The 9,628-nt window shown below is 29.4% G+C and overlaps 1 protein-coding gene across 1 annotated transcript in view; it reads left to right on the top strand.

The window, feature by feature from the left end:
• The window catches only part of LOC119688865, an 11,182-nt gene that overhangs the window by 341 nt on the left and 1,213 nt on the right, over positions 1–9,628 (top strand). The gene's annotated exons all lie outside the window — the stretch shown is intronic.

Genomic DNA, 9,628 nt, shown 5'->3' on the forward strand with positions numbered 1-9,628 from the left:
CATTTCTTCCGAGGTTCTGCTTAGACACGTCCTTGCAACCACACACTCGAAGCCGCTATTTATCTACAAGTTCTTCATAAGTTCAATGGTGATTTTGTTTATGTTCTTAAACAGTTCATAAATCAGGATTAGTATTTAGGTGTCGGTTTTACTTATAACCATTTCTGAAATATACTAGCTATCTCATCTGCTAGTTCATTCTCTTAAATATTACTATGTCTAGAAAGCCGTTATCCATATTATTCTTAAATAATAACAACGAGCTGTTTCTCAATATATTAGGTGTATTAAAAAAAAACCCATTATTTTGCCAATAGATGGCTTGAGTTATCTGTAACCCGCGTTGTATAAATTCGATCGCGGGTTACTTTAGATGCCATTAGAAAGTTGAGATTTATTACGGATTTTTGAAATTCTTTTATTGTGACTAACTTAAAATTTTATTTTTAAATTTTATTTAAAATAAAAAAAAAAAACAAAAAAAAAACCATGAGAAAATACCATAAACCTTATGAGGTTACGTATCTGAACTGAAAACAGAAGAAATGTTACTTAAATAGTATTAACTGATTTTTGCTGTTAGTCTATAATTTATGATGATAGGTTGTGATGTGGATTATAATAGTAGAGAGTAAAAAAGACATATTTTAAACAAATGTTTTAGTTTTGATTCACTTAAGCTTTTAATAACGAGAGTAATTCAATATTTAATGAAAACGGGATAAACATTTGTAGCTTAACTGCACTATCTGCTTTAAAAAAGTTTAAAATATCTGACTTGGAATATAAGGCATTATGGAATATAATATGGAATATAAGGCATATCATAACTTGGAATATAAGGTATTATTATTGTAACGCAATGTTTTCATAAAGGTTTGATAGTTGGTCTTGAATATTATCCATATACATTTTCGTCCAATGTTAATGTTTTTAATTTTTAAATAATATTACTAATAATATTTTAAGATCGCTTAACTGCTCAAAAGTATACACTAAAATTGGGGTCGCTTAACATAATACGAAGAACACCGAAAAAAAAATGAAAGTGAAAATTTAGTCTATTCAGTAAACTGAATTTCCAGTTGTACGAACAAGTTAATATATCAAATTTATAAGTAGGCTACATATTAGATATTCTACTATATAATATAATAAAATATGTAATAGGAATTAGCTTGCCGAAAACAAAGAATATTAGGAATTCTCCTGATGGGGGCAAAAGGGCATTTGCCGAAATACGTATAGCAATATACAAAATAATACAATCGAAATAAAAGTTAAAATCCTAAAACACAAGACCGACTTTAAGACAAAGAATAGTTGACAAGACCTGATAATTCAGAGAACAATTCTGTACAGTTCTAATCTCTCTAAAGGAAGCTATGACTAAGGAATGGCAAATATATACGTCAAATTTAAGCCCGTGACGGTACAAGTTAAAATTTAGTTCGCTAATGCTACATGGGGTCTACCACCTGAGCGGTAGAATTGTCTAGGCATTATTTTTTATAATTGTTACTTATTTCGCTGAAGGCAAAAGAGTCTTTCTAGAATACGACTAGAAACCCTTCATTTCAAGGTATTAAAATTAAAATAGACTATTTATAGTCACATATGGAGACTATTCAAATCTCAAATAAAGACTTGACTGGCAATAAAATCAAGCTTTTGCTGAATTAAGAAAATGCAATGTAGTGATAAATAGATAAATATGAGAAATTTCATTTGTTTATTTTTTTTGTTGTGTTATAACATTATTTTACATTTGTTTAATGAATTTTAGAATCAAATAGACTGCGATTATAATAAAAAAATAGTATAAATCCCTGAAATAATCTGTAAATTGCACAAAAAATGTAATATGTGAGCTTTTATAAAAGATATTTTAATATTGTTGAATTCTCATTTCACCCTATTTGAACAACAAAAAAAAAACTATATCTAGAAAAAACTATCAAAAACAATTTCAAATACAAAAACTATATATCAATTTAATTAGTTCCTTAAAACACATAGGTGAAAAACCATTCGAATCGCTTATGGTACTCAATTATTTATTAAAATCAGAATTGCTTAAGCTGATCAGTAACACACTACTTTTATTAAAAAACAATTTGAAGCTAATGAGAATTATATTTGAATTTGTATTAAAATTTGAATTTACATTGTAAAAACAACACACTAATCGCTTACACATCCAAATATTAAGCACTCATATATTTATTAAAATCGAGATTGCTTGGAATTTAGTACTTTACTATCAAAAACAATTTTAAACACATAAAAACTATACATCAATTTAGTTGGTTCCTTAAAACACATAGGTGAAAAACCATTCGAATCGCTAATGGTATTCAATTATTTATTAAAATCACAATTGCTCAAACTGATCAGTAATACACTATTTTTATTAAAAAACAATTTGAAGCTAATGAGAATTATATTTGAATTTGTATTAAGATTTCAATTTACATCTTAAAAAAAAAATCATACAAATAGCTTACGCATCCAAATATTTATTAAAATTACAATTCTTCTACTCAAATAATTATATGCAGCATAATTTATGTAAAAAAATTTTAAGCAAATGAAAACTGTATATCAACTTTCCACAGGCGAAAAGCCATTTAAATGTGAAACACAAATATTTCTACGAATTTATTAAAATAAGAATGAATGCTATTAATAACATAGTATCTTTATAGTCAGCATAACATGAACTCATTGAGAATTATAAAATAATATTAATGAAAAATAGCTTTTTCATTATGTTTTTCACTTTTTCACTATGTTTTTCACTTTTTCACTATAATAAACTGAAATAAATTCAGTTTAAATAATAAATTATTTATAATCATATGGTATATGTAGTGAATATTTTTAAAATAATTAAATTATAATTCCAGATGAGAGTTTTCTATTGTTTTGCATAAAAATATATTTATAAAAATATCTTTAGTGTTTATTGTTCTTATATATGCTTTATATATACATATATTGCTTAATAATATTTTACACCTAAAATCTTTATTTTTTTGAGACTGTGGGAAGTGATAGTGATAAAGTATATGCAATTAGGTGATTACTTCGTAGCGCTTCAAAAAACTTTTTGGAGAGAATAAAATATTGTTCAGTTTTATAGTAAGAATAACATCCAGCTATTTACCCTAGGTTGATGGTGTAGCTTTGACTATTTAATCTTAATATAAAATTTAAAATTTTATATTTGTTGGTAAATACAAGAGCTACATAACGTATTTAATTAATACCAACAATTCTAATTCATTTACAATTCTGTTCATGTCTTCATTTTTTTATTGTGAGTTGAATTAAACAAATATTTCGACTTAAGGCTTGAAAGGTCCTTTGATTAATTTAGTGCACAAAAAGAATCTCTAAATACCGTATGAACTTTTTCATGATATTTGTAATGCACTTGACTTATACGATTTATGTCTGATGGACACAGAGCAACAGGCAGGCAGATTTGCTAAATATTTCCAGCATTCGCCATGAAAATCAATTAAAATCTTCTACTTAATAAAACATCAACAGAAACTCACTTTTCGAAGTACGGAGGAAAAGTTCGCTTAAGCCGATACACACAACTTAATCAAATGTCTGCAATCTGATAGATAATAATTGGAATGGCTTACTTCATTCATTCTAGTTAGTTTCTTTGAATAAAATAGCCGCCACCAATCTATGAAGCTAACACCAATTCGTGTGATGGATGTACAGAAATCTACAAGAAGTATACTTCCAATCAGTGCAATGGCAAAAATTAGTATTGAAACGAAAACAAATCGCTCAATACGATTTATACTAACAACAAATATTATTTTTCCATGTCAGTTACGTACCAGAGAAGCAAGAAAATAATTGTCTACACATAACTCCACGGCGAGAGAGCTCTTAATACACTCCAACTACCTATGGTATTTTTCCTATGCCCAAGGGATGCATTACCTTATGTTAGATTCGCAAAACTTTTATTTGAGCGATAATATCAGCGCATTATTTCAGTATTTCACTTAATTTTTGTTAGTAAAGTCCGCTTAGTAAAAATGTTGGAAAAGTAGGAAATGTAATAAAAGCAGTATGGGGCGCCAGTGCGTAAGACAAGATTTCTAATGAACTCAATCAAAAATCGATTTGCTTTCGATATTATTGGAGTATAAAGTTCAAATGCAAACATAAAGCTATCTATCAAAATTGACGAGCCGAACATCAAATGGAATTTATGATATAAATTGCCAGTGCTCTAAGTGGTTACGAGGAAATGTCCAGATTCTGCTCCTTTCTGTTATTCATTTGCGATAATTCGAACACTCAGTGTGCGTCATATGTGAAGTAACTCATTTGAAAAGGAAAAGGAATTATTAATAATCGCTGGGGAATTTCGGTTTTGTGATTTCAAATCACGGCTGACGCATTTGCATTGAAATTTATTCATGCTGTGATGTTTAAAAGACTTCATGATTTAATTGTAGTAAATAAAGGAGCATGTGTGATTTGTGATATGTCAGGAATCATAAGAAAAATCGCAATTTTTTATATAATCGCAATTTCAAACAAAAAGTTATTAAAAACCATTAACTACTCTCTGTGAATAATAAGCCACTGTATGGTGACAGATAACCCCATTTAACCTCATTAACAGCCATATATTTACTATTAAATTTAAATATAACGACTATGTGTAACACAGTTTTTAAATAAAAAACAAGTTTAAAAAAATTTTTAAAATATTGGATATATACAAAACAATTTCGTCTCAGAATAAAGGTGTCATTTATCATATCTGCATTTCAATAAAAATTACTACTATTTCAGAAATTAGTATACGGTATAGTTATGATTTATTCAATGTGAGCTGAGTTCGGATACAGATTTGTTCCGACAATTTTTTAATAAAATTTTATATTTTATTTTTTATATCATGTTTTATGAAAACAATTAGAACCGATTAGATTATCAACATTTTCAGAAAGCCTTACTCCACCCCAGATTTAATTGCTACCCTATTAAATATCGCAATTAGCATAATTTAATTTTATTATATTAAAATATTTAAGCGTAACTGGTGTAGTTCATCAGGGATCCCAACTAAATCATTTTCATTAGTCATTAGTCGTCGTTTTCCATAAATTAGCAATTTCTGGTTTTGACGTCTGTACCACTTCTTGTCAGTGCTTTATCAGCTTGGAATATTAGCAACAGTTGAGCTGCCCACGGCTTTTTTCAGAAAACGATTACATACTATTTTCAAATCACTATTATAAACTCACAATAACTTTTGTCTTCTAGAACAATGCTTTAATTTGGCTGTTTATAATCAGTGTCAGCAGATCGTACATATATGACTAGCTTAAAGTTAGCCCTTAGCGCTGTACTTTTCATCGTTGCACGGTCTACAGTATCACTATTTTTTTGTTCATGCATAAATGATGCTCACTTATCAATCCAAATGGTCTTGAGTTGATATAACCAAAAAAATCCAAGTTTACTCATTGACGCAATTATTAGAGTACAAAAAATTTAATAGATTCATAAAACCACAATTCAAGTTCATTTTTTGACGCAATCGATATTGTTCACACTTCTACACCGTAATATAATGTAGAAAAAATATATCATTTCAGTATCTTCAGCCAAAGTGGTAGAGATAGCATCCGGCAACATACACCTCCTTTCCTTACCTCCTTAATTTGAAAGAATATTTCTGTACAATGATCTATTATGCATTCAGCATGCATCGTAGATAAATATATAAAAAGTTATAAATACTTCAAAACAAAATATTATTTATATGAAATATATAATTAGTGAAATGTAAAAATTTGGCATGTTTCTACTGCCGATTACTACTGCTCCAAATAAACTTCCTATTCTAATTTTGCTACTCTAGGGATGACAATGCAGCAGGAGTACTATCCTTTTTCGCTCTACTATTACCACTGAATAAGTCTTATTTGTACTTTTTAAAACCATTTCATAAATCACAATTAAGTTATAAATTTGATTTTAAATATAGCGCAGTTATACCAGTTAATATTATTCCATGCAGTTTTATGTACCGTGCCAATCGTCCTTGTCCATTTACGGTTGGCTTGAGTTTTGCTCGAGTAGAAGTTGATAGAACGAAACTCTATGTACCTAAATTGCTTATATATGATTTAAAATATATAATTTGATTAAAGTGAAAAAATAAAATAATATCCGAAGTGTAAAACATATGAATATAAAGCAAAAACAACGAATATTAAAATTGATCTTAGTTTGAATAATGTAAACGCTGAACTAATATATCGAAACTTATTAATCCAATGTCTTTAAGGAGAAACAAAGTGAAACATGAAGTACACATTTTTTTTCGTTCACAAAGTAGAGAATATAATTTTAAAAATAATGTATAGTTTATATATATATATATGCTATATATGTATATAACATATATAGAATTAATTCTTAAACTGCCCCAACCTAACGCTATTCATTAATTTCAAATAAAATAATTATATTTTTATTGTTTGTAAATTCCAATTAAAATTTCTTTATATAAGCATAATATGTACTCTTCAATATTTATTTAAAATTACCAAAATTAATTACTCTTTAAAATAATAAATATTGTTTTTAATCGAAACACAGCGTATACGCGAGTAAAAATAATTTAATAATAACAAGAACATAATTTTCCGCAAGAAATTAAACAAAACGCATAATTAATTTTGGAACTACCCATTAAGATAGGGACTAAATTTTATTTGTAGATTTCGGAAGCGCATAATAAGCGATTAAAACATCTTTAATCAGGCGATTATCGCAGCAGGCGATTCGCATCGCTTTTGTTACTTACTGAATATACTCATATAAATGATTATGTTAATGCATTACCTTATAAAACAAACAAATAGGCAGGCAGACAGGCAGACAAACAGACAGACAAACAGACAGACAGTCAGAGAGATAGACATACAGACGGACCCACAAACGAATAGATAGAAGATACAAGCAGAAGAGATATGTGTAAATAATACGCGTGAAGACTGTAGCGAACAAGCGTTTCTGGTACATTACAGGGCATGCTGCATTTGCACCTTCTGCTCGGTATGTGGTCATTATGAATTTCAAAATATGAAGTTCCGAACACAGGAAATTTAATTCAATTAGGCATCTTAGAAGACTGCATGCTAACAAGATCTGAACGTTTATGAATCGCTTTAATTGAACAAGAAAAAAAGGAATAAATTCACTTAGAATTAAAGTGATATATTGGGGAATCAATTGTGTGAAGGCGCTAACGACGCCGCACAGCACTGGAAGCAAGCAAACCCGCGAAGTAGGTAAATGGAATAATTTTTGGAAAAGATTTTATTTTAAGTTGTATCCATTTATAAATAAATAAAGACATTAATTAATTTGTATAAATAAATAATTGGAATTTCTAAAAACTTTTTATCATTATTATGTGCTTCGATAAACAAGTAAATAACTGTCGTTTTATGTAAACCATATATATATAATCAAAGATATGGCATGACAAAAAATAGTTTTCAAATAACTCTAAGATAAGTAAAAGATAGATTAGCTTAAAATTTTAAATTAATTTCATTAAAAGGATTTCGATCATTACTTAAGAAAATCAAAACTAAACAGTTTTAATACACAAGTCTCAAGTTACAGTGTCACTAATTGTTACAGTCTTCCAATTCCAACAAGCACAATAGTATTAACCTCTAAAACGGACATCTAAATTAGTGCTAAAAATTATAGGAGCAGCGCAAATCTTAATACTGTACGGAAAATTGTAAAATAGTTCATGGATCAATAAAAAAAATTCCATATACCGCAAACGACATGATTTCCTCTATAACAGTTTTTGGATGATGTCATTTTTCTCAAAACTATAGTCGAACAATCTGTAAAATGGAGATTTTTTTAAGGATCCTTTTAAAACTTCTTAAACCAAAAGGCAAATAAACACATATTGAGTTCCCGAAAATATCATTTTACCAATAAAAATCCTCTAGAATAATGCATATTGTTTCGTTCGAGTTTATCTCTTTTTTCTTTTAAATCAATAAATATATCGACAAGGCAGTACACTGTCACCTCTGCTTTTGATTTTCTTTTGCTGCTTAAGAAAACAATATACGTACAAACAAAAGTACATTCACTAAGGTTCAATTGAGGTCTTAAAAGTTCTAGAATAAGCGATCAATCACAACCGCAAGATTTAAAAACAATTTTATAAAAACCACACTTGCACATCTTTAAAGGTCTGAAAACAAAGAAATGTCTAGCCAAGGTAAACACATATACAGCTTAACAATCTTACTTTTATTATAATGAAGCACACGTTTAAATGTGTTAAACAGATTAAAAAACTAAATCACGGCTACTCTAACATTAGGCGTACAGTCAAATCTCCATAGCTCGCAGTACTATTTTGCAAAAAAAAGATTCGACATGTGAATATTTTGAGCTAAAGAGTTTTTTTGTAATTGTATGTTATTTATTCTCTGAACCCTGTTGCACTATATTTAGTACAAGTTATAGTTATGGAAGTTGGACTTGAATTTTCAACATGGAAGAATCAGTTCTCATATCTGGATACGAAAAATGTAAAGCTACCTTATATATTATAAATTATATAATATATAATGTATAATATATATTACATATTAAATTAAATAAATATACATTGTGACCGAAAAGCTTCCGGAAATTTTAAATAAAACGCAAAATTCTTAATCTTCATCAATATTTATTTTATCTCCTTCAAAATATGCTCCATTAGAAGCGATACACAAATGCCAACGTTTCTTCCAATCATCAAAACATTTTTTATAGGCGCTTTCCGGTATGGCTTTGAGTTCCCTCTGCGAATTCTGTTTTACGTCTTATATGGATTCAAAACGCGTTCCTCTGAGTGGTAATTTGAGGTTGGGAAACAGGAAAAAGTCACACGGTGCAAGATCAGGTGAATACGGTGGCTGTTCGATGGTATTTATTGAATGTTTGGCCTTAAAATCGTTGATAATGTTGAACAAAGCGAGGAGAATCGGAAAAAGCCAGGAATTATCCATACACAAATAGGCCACCAAAAGCAAAGAGCTCTCACGACCGATGCCTAGCTCTCGTGCTATCTCTCTAACACTCACATGAGGATTTTGGAACACGATTTCCTTTGCCTTTTCAATGTTTTCGTCGGTGGTAGAGGCCGAAGGTCGTCCAGAACGCGGCATGTCTTCGACGGTCGTACGACAGTCCTGAAAGGCTTTGTACCACTCATAAACTTGAGTTTTCGATAAAACTGATTCCCCATAAGCCTTTTGTAGCATTCGCAACGATTCTGCACACGAAATTTCGTTCGAAAAACAAAATTTGATGCAAACTCTTTGTTCAATATTTTTTTCCATTGTTTTTTTCGCAACGCACTACTGAGGTGAACTGGTTTCAACAGCTGCCGTAAACGAACTGTCTGACAGATCGCGCTCATTTTTGGCATAGTAATTAAGGACAGTGCTGCCAAACTACATAAACTTAAAATATCGAAAAATATACAGCGCGCGAATTTTAAATGAGAACTTCCGAAAACCTTTCGGTCACAATGTAT

The sequence above is a fragment of the Teleopsis dalmanni genome, chromosome X, assembly GCF_002237135.1.
Source record: "Teleopsis dalmanni isolate 2A chromosome X, ASM223713v2, whole genome shotgun sequence".
Classification (NCBI taxonomy): Eukaryota; Metazoa; Arthropoda; class Insecta; order Diptera; family Diopsidae; genus Teleopsis; species Teleopsis dalmanni.